General features: G+C 32.0%; 1 protein-coding gene across 1 annotated transcript in view; it reads right to left on the bottom strand.

Moving 5' to 3' along the window:
* GRIK2 (glutamate ionotropic receptor kainate type subunit 2) overlaps nucleotides 1-16,675 on the bottom strand; it is a 561,852-nt gene that overhangs the window by 263,689 nt on the left and 281,488 nt on the right. The window lies entirely within an intron of this gene.

Below are 16,675 nucleotides of genomic sequence, written 5' to 3'. Positions count from 1 at the left end.
TAGCCAAATCAAAATGCTGGAGATGATTCACCTGGAGAATGGTCTCATGTTTTTATTCAACTAATAACTTCGAATCAACATTTTTTTTAGCACTTACTGGTTTCAGGTACTTTGATATATTCTAAGGATACATGTATCAGTAATCCTGCTCTAACAGAACTCATAGTCTGGTGAAAAGGGAGAAATTTATGTAACTATTTATGATGTAAATAATTACCAAAACTATTTAGGTTGAAACATATGAAATTATAGATACCAACCATTTTCAACTTAAAACAATGGCAATTTCTTATAGTTCAATTAACATATTTATAGTCCTTTGTAAAAGAATTTCCTAACATTAATTCATCCTTTAAATGAACAATGATGGTTAATTCTCAGAATACAAATTTTGTAATTACTAAATAATTTTTATTTAATTATCTTCTTTGTGCTAAATGGATCAGAGGAATGGCAGAACTAAATTATGACTGTATCCTATGACATTACCTAAGAGATAATACATCTTAGTCCATTTATTTCTAACAACTTCTAGAATAAGAAATAGCTAACTCCAAAGTATTCATTTATTTTGCCTGAATGCATGTTTTTCAGTTATTCACTTTCATTTTCATATAGTCCTGTAACTTACATTAACCTAACCAGGATTCGTTCTGGTTTTATATGGTAAGTACTGTGGGAACATCATTTTGTTTATTTTTGCCTAAAATATTAACATTTTCAGGAGAAACTCTAGCAATTGCAATGCCAGCCAGGTCCCTTTGGCTGGTATCTCTTTCTGACTTGGCAGTATTTGAAATCCTCCTGGCTGCTGGCCTCTATAGCACGTGGCTTGCCAGCCACAGAACAAAGTAAGATATAATTGTTGTCTAATAATATCCAAAGATAAATCCTCTATTGCGGTTTCTCTGTTTCATTCACTGTGGCCTTAAAAAACCACAGAGATGGTCTTTCTCCCTATTTTCATCTGAATTTAATTAGTATCCAGATACAATTTAAACAACTCAAATAGTAGTGAATGATGTATCTACCAACATTAGTGTCTATATTGTTATTACAAAATAGCATTATTAATCCTTAGATTATTTTTTGAAATTCTATTGACTCAATTAATTAAGCTATCTCATATATATATGTATGTCATATATATATATATATATATATACACACATATATATATATATAAAGATATCTCATATATATATATATGAATTCACAGGAAATTAGATAGTAATCACTTATGAGGAAGTAACACTCTATTTTCAAGAAAGAATGAGGACCATCCATTGGATAAAGCCTATTACATTCACCACGGAGGAAGAGCAAATTTTATGCAGACTTGCAAAGGCCACATAGAAAGTACATTGTCTTTTAAGAACATGTATCCAAGACAGTATGGAAGAACTGCCAAGACTTATCACACCTACTGACAACTACCCATGCCTGCTGGTTCATGTAGATGAGTGATGCCAACACGATACATATACAAACCATTTATAGAAATCATGATGTCCTAGGCAGGAAACTAAAGGGCTCCTGAGACCCAGGTGTTGTTTTAAACTCTTCCTCCAATTCAGTGCGTGGCTTAGGAATAGAAAAAAATGCTGAGCCACTCACTGATCATATAGATAGTAGCAAAATCATGATTTATGATACCAAAATTAGTTGGCATTGGCTAAGTGTGAAATGTATTTTTATAGGAAAAAATGTTATTCTTCTGGTGAACTGTTGATCTAATTCAGAGAAGCTTAAAGTAGAACTTACAGAGAAAGAAAAAAATAATATCAAAATATCAACAAGGATTATAAAAATTATATTAAATATGACACAGAAAGAAAGCATTAATGAGTTTCCTAAAGTGTTCACCAAATAAAATAACTGGATTATAGAAAATATCTGTGTCCTCAGATAACTATATATCAAGAGCCAGAGTATTATAATAAGAAGGATATGCATGTATGTACCCATTCACTGTGTGCATATATATTTGCCAAGAGAAATTGAGGGACTCAATATTAGAATGCAGCAGTGCAAGTGTAGACTTTAATTGGAGAAACAAATCTTTTAAAAGGAAGGCTAGAATAATGAAATCTATCATATCTGCCGAGATAGAAATTTGAAGGTAGCATGACATTGACAATAAAAGGAGACTGGATTGTAAATGGCACTATTTGTGAGGATTGTTAGAAAAGAAGCCACAGGCCCAAAATGGGTTACTTGTACTAAGCCACAACTTAGTACCTAACCTAATTGTAGTTTCGACCTCTCCCAGGAATGTCATTTTCTTAATTGATCGGAATGGAATTTGCAGGTCAGCACTAGGGAGGTAATCCCTGAAGACCCCATCTGTTCTCAAAGAAAGGTCAACTAAGCCTGAAATTACCATTCTTTGCTACAAATTTCCATTTCCCACCCACTTCTGTCTGTAAAAACCTTTCCTTTTCTGCACCCCTGTAGAGCTCCTTCCTATTTGCTAAATGGGATGCTGCCTGATTCATAAATAAAGTCAATTTGATCTTTAAATTTTCTGTTTTGTTTTTCAACAGAATGATAGAAACTATTTGGTTAGATGATTAAAATGTGGATTATTCCATATTCATATCCAAAAAATACTAGGGTGATTAGTTATACAAATGATAAGAAGAAGGGAAGAAAACTCTCCTTGGAGTGTTATTCAACTAAAGTAGTTAATTTCTTCTCTTGCCTGACTGGCAGTTTAATGCTTCTGATGCCAGAGGAAACAGTACAATCACTTTTGATCAATAAGAAACTGGTGGCAAAGTTGGAATGGTGGAACCGCATGACTATGACTTGTCATTCTAACATTCAGAATAATCTTGGGGAAGGGTGGTTAGGAGATGAGGATTATGAATTACAATTATAATTTAGTCCATGTTTTAAGAAATCAGATTTCAAAACTTTCAGAAAACAAAAACAGCTAAGATTCTTATATGGTACAATAGCTCAATAGGAAAGTATTGAAAAGAAGTCCTCTGAAAATCATAATTAAAATGTTACAATCATATATGATCCTGAGATGGAAACTGGAAAACTAAAAATACACCTGCATGGGGAACAACCTGAAGAGCTGAAGTTTAAAATACATATGTTCATAAAAGACAGAAAAAAGAGGATAAGGCTATGTCTGTTTGTTTGTTTTACTTTTTAGTATAAACTTTGAGACAAATTAGAAGAAAAGCTAAATTTTACAATATAATCTCACACTTTCCATCTATTCACAAGTAAAGTATCCCTCTGTCCACCTTGGTAAGAACATCTATCAGCATTTTTAACGTGGGTAACTTTGTCAGGTGCTTTGTAAGCACTGACTTTATTGATAAGCAGCGATAGAATAGTAGGCCCATCATGTTCAGCTGTTTGCTATGTGGGTACTCTCAAATGTAGAGAGGGCATTCTCTGTGATATGTGGGTACTCACTTTGATATACTCTCTAAGTTATAAAAATCTAAAATTTAGATCTTCAAAACCTAGAGATGTATAACACTTTTTTGCTACCAGTAGATATTCTTTCATTGAATAACATGTTGATATTAAATCCTCAGCTTTCAACAAAAAACTAAACAACTATAAAAATGTTATATGCAGTTTTTTAGGATCACTTTAATGTTCCTTATATAAGCATTTACATTTAATAAATTTCCCTTAGAGCATAAAAATACTTATCTTTTCAAATAAATTAAATAAATATTTCCCTTTAGTTATTATAGAAATAGCATAAATCATTGTGCTTGCTTTTTGCCTTACCTACAAGGAGGCTCAGAATTAAATTGGTATTCAGAAAAAAGCAACTATAGTGTTTATCCTAACATTTGCCTTAAGTAGCGCTTACTTTTTAGTTATTTTTAAAGAAAGAAAAAATATGGAAATGATAGAACCTACTATCTTGGACACTTGGTATCACGTGTTCAAGTAAGGTTGGTTTTGATGGAGTTCAGAGCATGCTACCTAAAAAATATGACACCTTGTCATTGAATAGTTTAAGCTGAAGGAGTTTGATAAAATGGTGAAGGGTCACTTGACCTCCTCCCCTCACCCTCTTCTTTCCTGAAACATCATAAACCTTTCAAGTGGGGGGAAAGAAGCATTTTTATCTCCTAAAACAAAAGGATACCAAAAAGAATCCTAACAAACAGATTTGGCTAAGTTTCTCACATTTTACTACAATTACCCCATACTCCTTAACCTATCATAATCCTCTGGTACTGTCCACTCTTCAGCAAATCTAGCATAAACTACTTGAATCTAACTGTTTCTTTGGGTCTTCATTTTCTTATGAAATTTCCTGTGTCACGTAAAATTTATATTAAATAAATTTGTATGCTGTTCTCTTGTTAATCTGTCATTATTAGTTTAATTTTCAGACCCAGCCAAGGACCCTAGGATGGTCGAGTAAAACTTTTTCTTCCCTTACAATGTTAATGTTAGGGACCAGAAAGAGAACAGAAAACCACGGAACTCCAATTTTAATTCCTTTTTCTGTGGCAAGGAGAATAAGGTTTAGATTGGAAAAGACTATGGAACGAGACCCCTAAAGGCCAAGATAGAATCTTTAGGAAGACAGCTCTTAGCTAAGTTTCTGTGCTCCATGAATTGTACTCCAGTATGCTAAGAAATTTTTCAAATAAGATGATCAAGCTCATTTAAGATACGAAAAACTATAAAGAGGCATTAATTTGCTATTTTCAAATATAGAAAAAGTTATATTCTGATAATCAGCCCAAGTAAAATTTTTATGATATCTTTTTAACCTGATTGGAACTGTAAAGTAAGGCAGTAATCACTGGGGCATATTGAAAACAGCATGGTATAACAGAATTTTGACCTTGGAGTTAGGTAAACTTGGGTTTAATCCTGGCTGTGATATTTATTAGCTGTTGACCTTGTGAAAATTATTTGGCCTAGCTGAACAAAATTTGGACATAGTAAACAATTATGTCACATAAAGATACCTTGCTTTTTTGATGCAGTTATGAGTCATTTTATACTTCCCAGTTTTTAAGAGTTATCAGATGAAGGGATCACAGTTTTGTCATAAAGATTATTAAAAAAAAAAACATTTGAACTACAGAAGATACAGAAAGAAAAAATTTTATTTAACTAAATCAGAGCGTCCTGAAATTTCAGCTGCCATTAATCTAGTACAAGAAAGTTTCTTGTGAATTCAGCTGCCATGTACACAGACAACCCATTATATTAGTATTAAAAAAAAGCCCAATAAAACCTTCCATACTTTCCATTGTTGTCCTAAACCTTTTTTACTTTTTTCTTAAAATGGTACATAAATCTTTAGTTCTGGCTATTCAAGGATCTATGGTTTCACTTTCCATGGTTTCAATTACCCACAATCAACCTTCATCCAAAAATATTAAATAGAAAATTCGAAATAAACAACTCACAAGTTTTAAATTGTGTGCTATTCTGAGTAGCATGATAAAATCTTGTGCCATCCCAGTCTGTTTGCCACACAAGTCAATCATCCCATTTTCCATAGTTTCCACGCTGTATATGCTACCTGCCTGATAGTCACTTAATAATATCTGGGTTGTCAGATTGGTTGTTAGACAGAGAGGCCACATACACATAACTTTTATTACAGTATATTGTCATAATTGTTTTTATTTATTATTAATTGTTAATTTCTTACTGTGCCTTATTTATAAATTAAACTTAATCACATATACGTATGTACAGGAAAACATAGTATATATAGGGTTTTGTACAATCCAAGGTGTCAGGCATCCACTGGGGGTCTTAGAATGTATCCCCTGAGAATAATGGGGGACTACTGGATTAACATTTCATGAGTTGAGCAATTAGTAAAAGTGTCTAAAAAGACTCTTTGGGGATTGGAGAATGATAATAAAAAAAAGAATAATTGCTTCATTGCTCTAGAACAAATGTTTGAACAGTCTCACTATAGTTTGCTGGTTTGGCCACACTTTACAGAAAACTATTTGAATTTTTTAGTGGAAGATGATGGATGTTGGCAAACTGGGGGGAAATTTATCAGGGTACTGCAGAGATCTCCACATTTTGAGTAGATTAGATGAGAATACTGGGTAATGAGAGTAGTGACAATTGTTCCCCCTGAGCCTCAAGAATATCTTAGAAATACAAATCATTCTGAATATATTTACTTGATCAAAAAATATATTTTTATAACGATTTAAAAAATGATTTTATATTTACTATGTCATTTTTTTCATAGAAAATCATAAAGTAAATAAAGAAAGTATGAGAGTCCCCATTTAAGAGAAGGTGCCCAGAGGTGAAGCCCAGCCAGTTAATAACAGAGCCTGAACTAGAGTCTACATCACAGTCCACTGCTCCTTCATTTATCACAGTGTCACAGAACCTCCCATTCAGAGTTCTGACAATTCTGAAAACCATAAAAATGGCATACCTGCTTTATGATATATTAAATAATGTAATGAACAAAAATTAATGGAATGGTTTTAAATAAATATATCTTCCAACCACCCACTGAGGGCCTACATGACTTATTGATCTTCGTGTTTTCCAGTGTCAGAAACAGGACAGTGAAATCAATAGTGTACGATAGTCCACTTGAAGTTATAAATGCTCTACTCAGTTGAAGTACTTGACATATTCAAAAAACATCTTACTGTGACCGTGGCATTTTGTAAATAGTCAAGAACCAGAAATAATTTAATCGAATAAATAATATATCGGGCTCTTGCCTTAATCGACAATTCCATAGGCTCTCAGACAAATATCTGAGAAAAGAGAAATAAAGTTTCTTGCATCTGTTCTCTATGTAGACTGCTGCCCTCGATTAGCTGCCTTTAGAGCTCTTGCCCCTGCTACCTCTCTGACCACAGTCTCAGGTCCTATTTTACTTCACAGCGCTAGTGACCACTAATATTATGCTATGTTATGTTTCTTTTAATTTTATTTTCTATTTCCTCTTTCTAGAACATTTGTTCTTTATAGATGTGATTTTGCTACTCAAGGGACATTTGGCACTGGCTAAACATATTTTGGGGGAATACAAGTGGCATTTATTGGGTAGAGGCCAGGGATACTACTAAACATCCTACATTGCCCAGACAGCCCCCCACAGCAAAGATTTATCTATCCAAAATTGTCAATAGTACCAAGGTTGAGAAACCCGCTCTAGAAGGTAAGCCTTGTGAGAACTAACACTATCTCTCTGGATTAATAAATATTTATCATATGAATGGATGGATGGATGGATGGATGGATGGATGGATAGACAGACAGACAGATGGACAGACAGATAAATGTGTTAGCGTCTCAGGTGATAAAGAAGGTAGGGATAAAAAGTTGCAAAAATAAAATAGGCAGGAACATCAGAACAATTCTCAGGGGAAAAATACAAAACTGAAATTTGTACTACATCATCACAGAACAAATTCTGAACATAGTCAAAAACTGACATTGTGCTATTAACCTCTTAAGAACTTACTTCATAATTTAAACTAATTTTGAAAATAATTAAAAAGGGAGGCAATTTTTGAGTATATACATACTCAAAGTATATACATACACATACATTCAAAGCATCAATTGCATTATATTTTGCCTATCAAGGTATGATGATTTTCTGAATCTTCCACAGAACAGTTTAATTCTAACTTACTCAATGAGAAGTGTTATCACTTTTAACTAGGGAAAAAGAAAAGTAATATATTTCAATCTCTATGTTCTTAAACTTGATATTTCTGAGTAATCAATACCTCATTTGCCTCAAAAGCTCATTTAATTATTCTCGTCCTAAACATCTTGTTGACATTGGACCATTTTCCTGATTTTAATCAATTCTGAACTGAATTGATTTTTTGCTCAACCTTTCACAGTGCACCTTCTACTTTCATATCTATAGCCAGAGTAGCCAAAGTAGACCTACAGGCTATAAAAGCATTTTGCTGACAGATACAAAAAGCAACATAAAAGCAACATAAAAGTTGAAACTCTTATTAACATATAACCCAAACCTAGAGATCAAATGTACTCATGGTTTTTGCACATTTTTCACCCTCATACCATTTTTGGGGGGATGAACCCTGATACTTGAGATATTGTATAAATATAAAGCAATTATCATTCTAGGAAAAAAAAAGTGTGTGTGTGTGTGTGTGTGTGTCTGTGTGTGTGTATACAAACAACAAGAACTGGAAAATGTGTTATGTAATAATTTGTACAGTCAAGGATTCTGTCTTTTGTAATGTTCATGATATGCTGTTCATTACTCATTTGAAGATGATATAATGAATATTATTATGGTTCTCTAGGTTCTTGATCTTACTAATTGAGAGAAAACATTTTTAATTCAAAGCGAAATTATGTATTGTCTGTAGCACTCTTGACCATGGCAGGGCAAGATTATATTTCTATGAAAGATAGTTTAAAACTCTGCAAACTGTACATAGAAATTCTGTCTTATGTGGTAGAGGATCCATTTGATTTCTCTCTCTTTTCTTGTGGAAAAACAGTTTTGCTTCTATTTACATATTAGTGATCTATAAATGCATCTGTTCTTTGACTTCTCTCTTAACTGGTTTTAACATCTGCCTGTTTCCCTTGAGAGTTAAATAAAAATATTTAACACATGTTCATCTTTATATATGTGTGAGAGTCATGATTTTTACCTTTTTAAATAATATTATATATTTTGTGGTTTATATAAAAGGTGAGTTTAAGTTCTGTTTGCCAAGCTCCTTAAAAGAAATTCTAAGTGAAATATTTTTGTGATGTGTCTCTCCAGGTCTGTCATTCTGAAATTTACACTGTATTTAAATACTGTATTTGTGTAGTCTTCAAAGTTTCTCATTAGTTGTATCATCATGTCTACCTGTTTGCCCAATTATAGTAAACTTGGGCAGAGACTTTGTGTATACTTTATTTTCACTCCTTCCTAAAGTTCTTAGAACAAAGAGATTCTCATGGTGGTCCCCTCTACAGCCCTCAGCAGAAAAGCAATAGAGTAACTGAGAGCAGGGATGAGAAAGAAGTAAAAGAAGCAAAACAGTTACTTGGGCAATCAGTTTAGGGTGTGGATTGTTCATTTATAAAAGTCACAATTCACTTTTAGTTTGAATTCATGCCTTCCTTAAGATGTGTAATGCTCTCTTCACTGCTGGTATAATTTCTAAGACTTGTTAGCTACTGGGACCTAAAATGCATAGAAGTACTTGAAGATTTGCTTGCAAAGAAAGCTGAAGAATTATGAATAGTAATCAATCATCTACTTTGCATTTCAAAGGAGTGATAAGATATGATAGCACTTTGAAAATGAACATTCAAGTAAATTGCAGTATGTGAGGCGCAGAGTTTACTAACACTTCAGACTCAGACAGCTTTTTCTCCATTCTTTCCTTCGATCTTTTAATATTAACTTCCCATTTTATTTTCTCTAGTTGAGCCTCTCATTTTTGCTTTTCTTTTTTTTTTAATGTGACTCTTTCCCCTCTGTGGCGTATCTGTTTTTTCTCTCCCTCTACCTTTCTGGTCTTCTCCCTTTGTATTTTCTTTTTTCTCTCCTCTGTTTTTCTCTCCCTCCCATTCTCATTTTCATTTGTTTCTCTTCTTATTTCTGAATCATATTAAGAATGGAGGTGGGGAGAGAATGGAGCAAAAGGCAATTGCACACAATTATACATATCAAGGGCTTAGTACACATTAATAACAACTATTTTATAACTCTTTTTGTTGGGTGGTAAATAACATACTTGTCAGCACTTTGTTTTTGTTTTTGCTTCTTTTCAGTAGTCTTTGTGAGATAAGAGAGAATGCAATTTAAACATCCAGTGAGAAAGTTAAATAAGCTCCCATTGAGACCGACCAACTTTGAACTCATGAGGCCACCTCTAGCTGCCTCACAAAGTAGTGTTAGAGCAAATTTTATATTACATATTTTTAACTTACATATCAGTCTCAATCTCATTCTCACTTATATGTGAAATTTAGCTCTTTAGGGATCAGAAGTTCTCCAGAGAAATTCATCACCGCCTCAGATTGAGACACGATAAAGCATATCAGCATATCTAGACTCTGTGGAAGGAAATAAATTATTTTTTTCCTAATGAAGAGAAAAAGCTAATAAAAGACTGCCTAGTTTATCCTTAGCTATTATTATGAAAGCCTCTAACTGACATTTCATTTATTAAAATTTATAGATCTAAAAAACCTAAGGCATTTTATAAATAACTTGCAAATGATTAAGTGAACATTGATTTAATAGTCAACTAATTGCAGTTCATACAGTTTATCACTGCTGTTTAGTAGCATTATCATATAGATAATGCCTGTTCTCTTTAAAAATTTTAAAATACAATTATTATTATATTAAATGTAAAATAACTATAAATTTAAAATATTCTATTTCTAAACCAATAGTAGATGAATCCATTTTCACAATATGAAAAACAGAATTTAACATCACATCAAAACTGTTTCAATGATTAATCTTTTATGTATGAGAAAGATCAGAATTGCTTTTTTTTTTCTCTTTACACAATCCTATTGCAGTGATCGGTAAACTCAGTTGTTCAGGATCTGGCAAGTTTCAATTCTTTGGGATGATAATCAAAAATAATATTTTAGTTAGTGAATAAAGATATTTACTAAGGTAAAATATATCTGGAAAAGCCTATAAAATACAAAATCGATTCTTGTATGTGTAATATCCAATCTACTTAGATAACAAATTCTATAATTTTATAATTAATATTTCTATACATACTGCATGGAACAATTGACCTAGGAATTTTAACTCTCTCAAAACAATAACATTAATATCTAAGAAAGGCTTTGTTTAAATCTGCATGAGTGTGTATATATGCAGGTAGATAGAAAGATGCATTGACAAATTGATAGAAAAATGTATAAAGTGGGGGGAAATGTACTTCTCTAATTAAATGCATAATCAGGGATGCTGATCCATGTTACTGATGCTAAATGGTTTCCACTTTAATGAGCCATTTTAAATGAAATGGTTGCCTGCAATTAGACATCTGCAATCTAAGGAAAGCAAGCCAACTCTGTTGTCTGGCTGCCAGAATTACAGTGCATTCCTCAGCAGGACAATGAAGAAAAAAGATAATGGTAATTATAACATATACATCTTTAGTGTTCTGTGGTTGAAAAAGTGTGCAAAGCAAGTCTTCTTAATATATTTAACTGCTCACAGTTAATAAAGGGTTGTCAAAAAGAGTTGCTTTTTATACATCCATATTCCATTAGCAGTGTTACTACCCGATAGTCGCAAAGTACCTATTTCACCACAAGAACCTGCATAGAAAGAAATAATAATGGACTCACATTTTATGACCCTCAGCTATTTGTTTAGGGTCACAATTAAAGGATCAGATAGGTTATGATGTTCCTGAGTGAAGACAAATAAAACATTCCTTAAAATATTTGGATGAGTATCAATAGAGTTATAGATGTCATTGATAACTGAGTCATTTAAGGCAACATATTCACCTTATGATTAATAATATTGAGTGCTTCCTGTATATATTTTTACCCATAACATTATAAAAATGAGGAAACTTAAGATCACACAGCTATTACACATCATTGGTAGTCTGAATTTAAACCTAGGTCTGACTTACTTTAAAGCCCATGCTCTTAATTACTGTATTAACTTAATTAATTAACTTAATTACATTTTCTTTTTTAAAACAATGCCTGGTTTCAGAGATATAAATGCAGATCTTGGCTGTGCCACTTCATGATTTGGGTAAGCTGTTCCTCTTCTCTAAGCATCAGTTTCCTCGTGTATCAAATGAGAATGCAAACATTTACAGTACAGAGTTGTTTATATAATTCAATGAAATATGTACATATTATGTCTAGCATACAATATGCACTCAGTGGTCTATTATTATTACTTAGTCTACGAAAGTTATCTAACCCACATCACTTAATTCTTATACCTACCATGCCTGTGATAAGTTAATCAAATTAATTTTAAAATATTCTTTTCAGATTATTACTTTTTATTACCTCAATAAAAAAATTTATTGAAATTATTTTTTAAATCTAATTTTTAGTGCATTTGGGCAAGTATCATTTGGCAATGTATTCACAACCACACACATGAATCATTTTATTATTTTTGTTTTAGATACTAGTGTGTGTACAGTTATTACCTCTAAAACACACACACATGCGCGTGCGCGCGCACACACACACACTACTTCACATGCATATAGATAACTCTCAATTATCTACAAGCCATACCATTGCTTTATATTTTGAAGCCCTCATCTCTAAGGGAGGGGCAATGGGCACTGTTCCCCTCTCACTTCACACTCATCTCTTCTCTGGTGCTGTGTACTTTGTATTCCTTGTGCAGCTTAGTAGAAAATGGACTGGGCCCTCATTACAGCAAAGTCACAAGGAAAAGCTCTGAAAGCAAGAGTTCAAATAGCTTCCCTTTCTTCCCAGGAAAAGTAGAAATCAGCCAGACAAATCATTAAAAGATAAAAAGAGTTGAAAGAGAGCATGCAACAAGTGATGTGCCTATCATGTACTAGTCTGGTAAGCAAAGCCAGCCGAACTGTGGGAAGCCAGCCAGCAGCAAAAGAGAGCCAGGCCAGGCCACCCACAAGCAATCTTCACAACTCACTTTCCTGATAAGGTTTTCACACATACCAGAAATATGGGATGAACAGTATTTGGCTTTATTCTTTAAAGTACATTCCCATATCAAATATCTTGTTCTATTTTCTACTAGCTTTGCATTATTCAAGACAATGTTGCTCAAAATATGAAATAATATCTATTTTTCTCTTATTCCCCCCCCAAAGAGTTGCTAATGTCTATGTATCAATATAAAGAGCATTAAATAAGAATTAGATGTCTCATATTGACAAATAAAACATATTCGAGAGAATTCATGTATTCATTTGTTAAATATAGCTTAGTGCTTTGTGTTCAATAAATATTTAAGTAATTGTACATATATGAATGAATTGATTAAAATATTGCTTACATTTTACCATATGCAAGATAATGTTTAATCTGAGAAATATAAAATATCAGATACTAAAAACAAAAAGGAGAATGCAGTTTAGGGAAAATATTGTTAAAAATTAATCTGATACTTTCAAGCAGGTGGTAAGTTTCTGTCTAGGCAAGTTGGCAGGCAGACCAATAGATGTAACAAGTTTAAAATACAATATTACTTGGTCTGCTTTTCTGGCTTGGTTCCTACGTTGTAGAAACATGACAAAGAATAAAATTATTAACAAGTACAGATTTTTCTTTCCAAACCACAAACTTATTGTTTCATATCATCTATACTTTACCTCAGTTTTTGAAATGTAAAAGACATACAATTCAACCAAAGAGAAGAAAGTTTAACATAAAATGCTAAAAATACATAGTACTCATATACTTTTGTAGTCTATATACATTGTTCAAACATGCATTCATTACTTGGTATTATTGACAATATGTTTCTTTGGATATGTTCTAATTTCCACCAGTATAAATTTCTATCTTCATTTGTAGGTACTCCAGTCATTAATGTAACTGTCATAGGTTTGATGCCTATCAAAGCGAGTGATTATAAATGTTTATGCTCCTTGCTGTCACATTTGATTCTCGTTTGTATGCATATCTGAATTACAAGTTTATAATCAAAACAGAACTATAACCAATTCATGAGGATATTATACATTCAAGTTTTCTTTATGCATTTAAAAACTGAGCAACTTAGATTATCGATTCACTTTAGTACTTTCATACGCTTCTACGAATTCAGTGCCATAATCTTCTGAATCGGCAGACATCATCTTTGCACTAGCAAGTCCTGATTTTCTATTAAATGTAGAGACTAACCAAGCATAACCACTTTTAATGAAGGTTACATATTTTCTCCAGACACTGAAAGGTTATTCAACACATGAGGATTATTCTTCAAATCTTCTTATGTAGAGAAAATTACAATAATTATCTAAGGCCTGTCTTAGTGTTATGTATAAAAGTGCATTTTTCAATCATTATGAGGTTTTTAAGATCCTAAAAAACCAATGGTTCTATTTAAAATTGACTTGTTGACTTTAAGATTTAGATAGTTTTATTAACCAAATTCACACAGAGGCATTACTACAAATAAACCTCAATGAAAACTGGTTATATAGTCATCATGTAACTTATCTTATGAAAACCAAAAGCAAATATCATTTACAAATATACAGAATAAATAATCATTTTCCTTGCTGGGTTGAACAATTGGTGAGCACAATAGGTCACATTAAAAATATTAAAATCAAAACAGTCTTTAAACTGTCAGTGACTAGTACAAAGTGATGCTGTCTAGAATTATGTAGAGAGACCCAGGGGCCTTACAAATATAGATTAAAATTTTACATTTAAGAAAGAATAATATAGCTAAGGTAAACATATATTAAATCCAAAATTAATCATTGAGTTATTCTTATGATTTGATACCTGTACAGCACCATAAAAATATTACATCTTTTCTCAGATGATTTGCTTATGAACATAAAAAAAAAGTCTTCTAAACAGAAATAAGTAAAAAATAATCAGTGTCGCTACTGTCCCACAGATGTACAAGGCAAGTACATGTAAATTATCACTTTCTATTTAATTTCCTGAGAAATTGAACTGTATCTTTTCCAATTATAAGTCAATGTCAGTTCAGATTCTGTGGAGGTGATTTAGATAAAATATTTCAGAAATTACAATAGTGATGACTTTAGATTTAACATTTATGGAATCACACAGAACTAAAATTAGACAACTTTCAAAATAAAGGGCAATCAGCCACTCAAATGTTCTTCCTAATGGTGCTTCTTTTGGGAAACCCTCACAAAAAACTATCTCCCCAAATAAGTATCAATATCTAAATACAGGAATTATGTCTTGATCATCTTTTGTTAGTGCCTTTCCACCTAGTCTAATGCTCCCATACACATTTTATGTACCTAATAAATTTATTCTGACTGGTGAATAAAGGCTATACTTGAGAAAAGTGATCACATAATTTATCATGCAAACTAAGGAATTTTTGACAAGGGGAGGGTGCATTATTAACTATTATACTATAACAGAATGTCTGACTACCCAAACTAAAGTAAATGTGGCTACTCTACAATTTTATTAAGATTTAATATAAAGTCAAGACAATGTAGAAGGGACAATTGCTATTGACCTACCGGAAAGGATCATGTGCTTTTAATTTTTTTCTTTATAAGGAACCACACCATCCTCAACTTTAGTGGGAATGCAAACTTCTAATACTAGGAAGTTTAACTCTACTGAATGCCATCTTCGGACTAATTAAACATGGCATTGATTCTTTCATCCTTAGAATATATTAAGCACTAAATGATCCCAGCCCTGCTTTTAAGCCATTTCAGTTTTCTTAGAGTTGACATTGGCTTAGTCCTAGTATTTCTCAAGAAGATCAAAATATTGTAAAAGAGTTTATGCAACAGACATGCTAATGATTTCAGGACTGCTGTAAGTTCCTTCCAAGCATTTAAACCTAAAACAATTAGTGGAATTATAATATTTTTTTAACAAAAAAATAATATATTCATTTCAATTTTTAAAAAGTAAAGGCGGAATTATTAGTTGTTTTAAGTCAATAATGATTATATTCTTAGAAAATTAAAAATAAATGATATACATTTATTTTTTAAATGTTTTAACCAATTTGGCTTTCTCTTTTTAATTTCACACTACCCTCTCTTCTGAAATAATACCAATTCACTATGGTATATTCAAAGTTTTTTAAGTCAAAGATTTACTTAAAATACAACACATTGACCCAACTCCCACACATATACCCTCGATTGGGCAAAGTAATAAAAAAAAGTCATGTTGAGAGAGGAGCAATAACATTATTAGAAAGTATTTTAAATATATCAGTGGTTGCAGAGACACATTTAGTAACTCTATACAATGTAAAAGAGGAAAAAGATAGCAAGAAGAGTTTAAAGGAGAGAGGCTTTATAACAATATATGTTAAAATTATCTGCAGATATTGTCTTCATGTGATATTAAATTCAGTTGGGAAGGAAGAAATCTAACTTCTCCACTAATGTCTCTTATGGTGCCCAACAGTGATAACGTATTTTGAATTTATATCTTTTTATTATTTATTATAAAAGTGTTGTTGAGTTTCTCACATTTCATTGGATTTCACATATTATTTATTCACTTAATTAGTTTTGTGTTTAGATTCTCAGCTGTAAAAAGAAGGGGTGACAACAATTGATAACTAAGGTTTTTTTTTAACTCTATATTTATGGTCTTCTAGATATTATACTGTAGTGTAAAATGTATCTATAGCCATGGATACAAGAAGTTGTAAGGTATCCCTGAGATAAATACATTTTCAAGTTTCTAGTAACTGGCTTACTCAAAAAATGTTGCTAGCCATTTTGCAATCTATTCTTATTTTTAATTTTTTATCCTAAAAATAAAATAATTTTTTATCCTACATGCTACAGTGAAAATTTTTATCATTTTCTTGCTATGAATCATAGTTGAGTTCTATTATGTCTAAAACACAATGATAAACACTGTCTCTTATTTATGACTACAGGAAGATTTTACTTTTGCAGTTTAGAGAGATTTAGTTTCTGTGAAATCGACTTGTAAAGAAAAAGATAAATGTGAAACAGAC

Source organism: Pteropus medius, unplaced genomic scaffold (genome assembly GCF_902729225.1).
Source record: "Pteropus medius unplaced genomic scaffold, Ma_sr-lr_union100, whole genome shotgun sequence".
Lineage (NCBI taxonomy): Eukaryota > Metazoa > Chordata > Mammalia > Chiroptera > Pteropodidae > Pteropus > Pteropus medius.
Note: the sequence above shows the minus strand (reverse complement) of the source record. Positions and strands in the feature narration are given on the sequence as shown.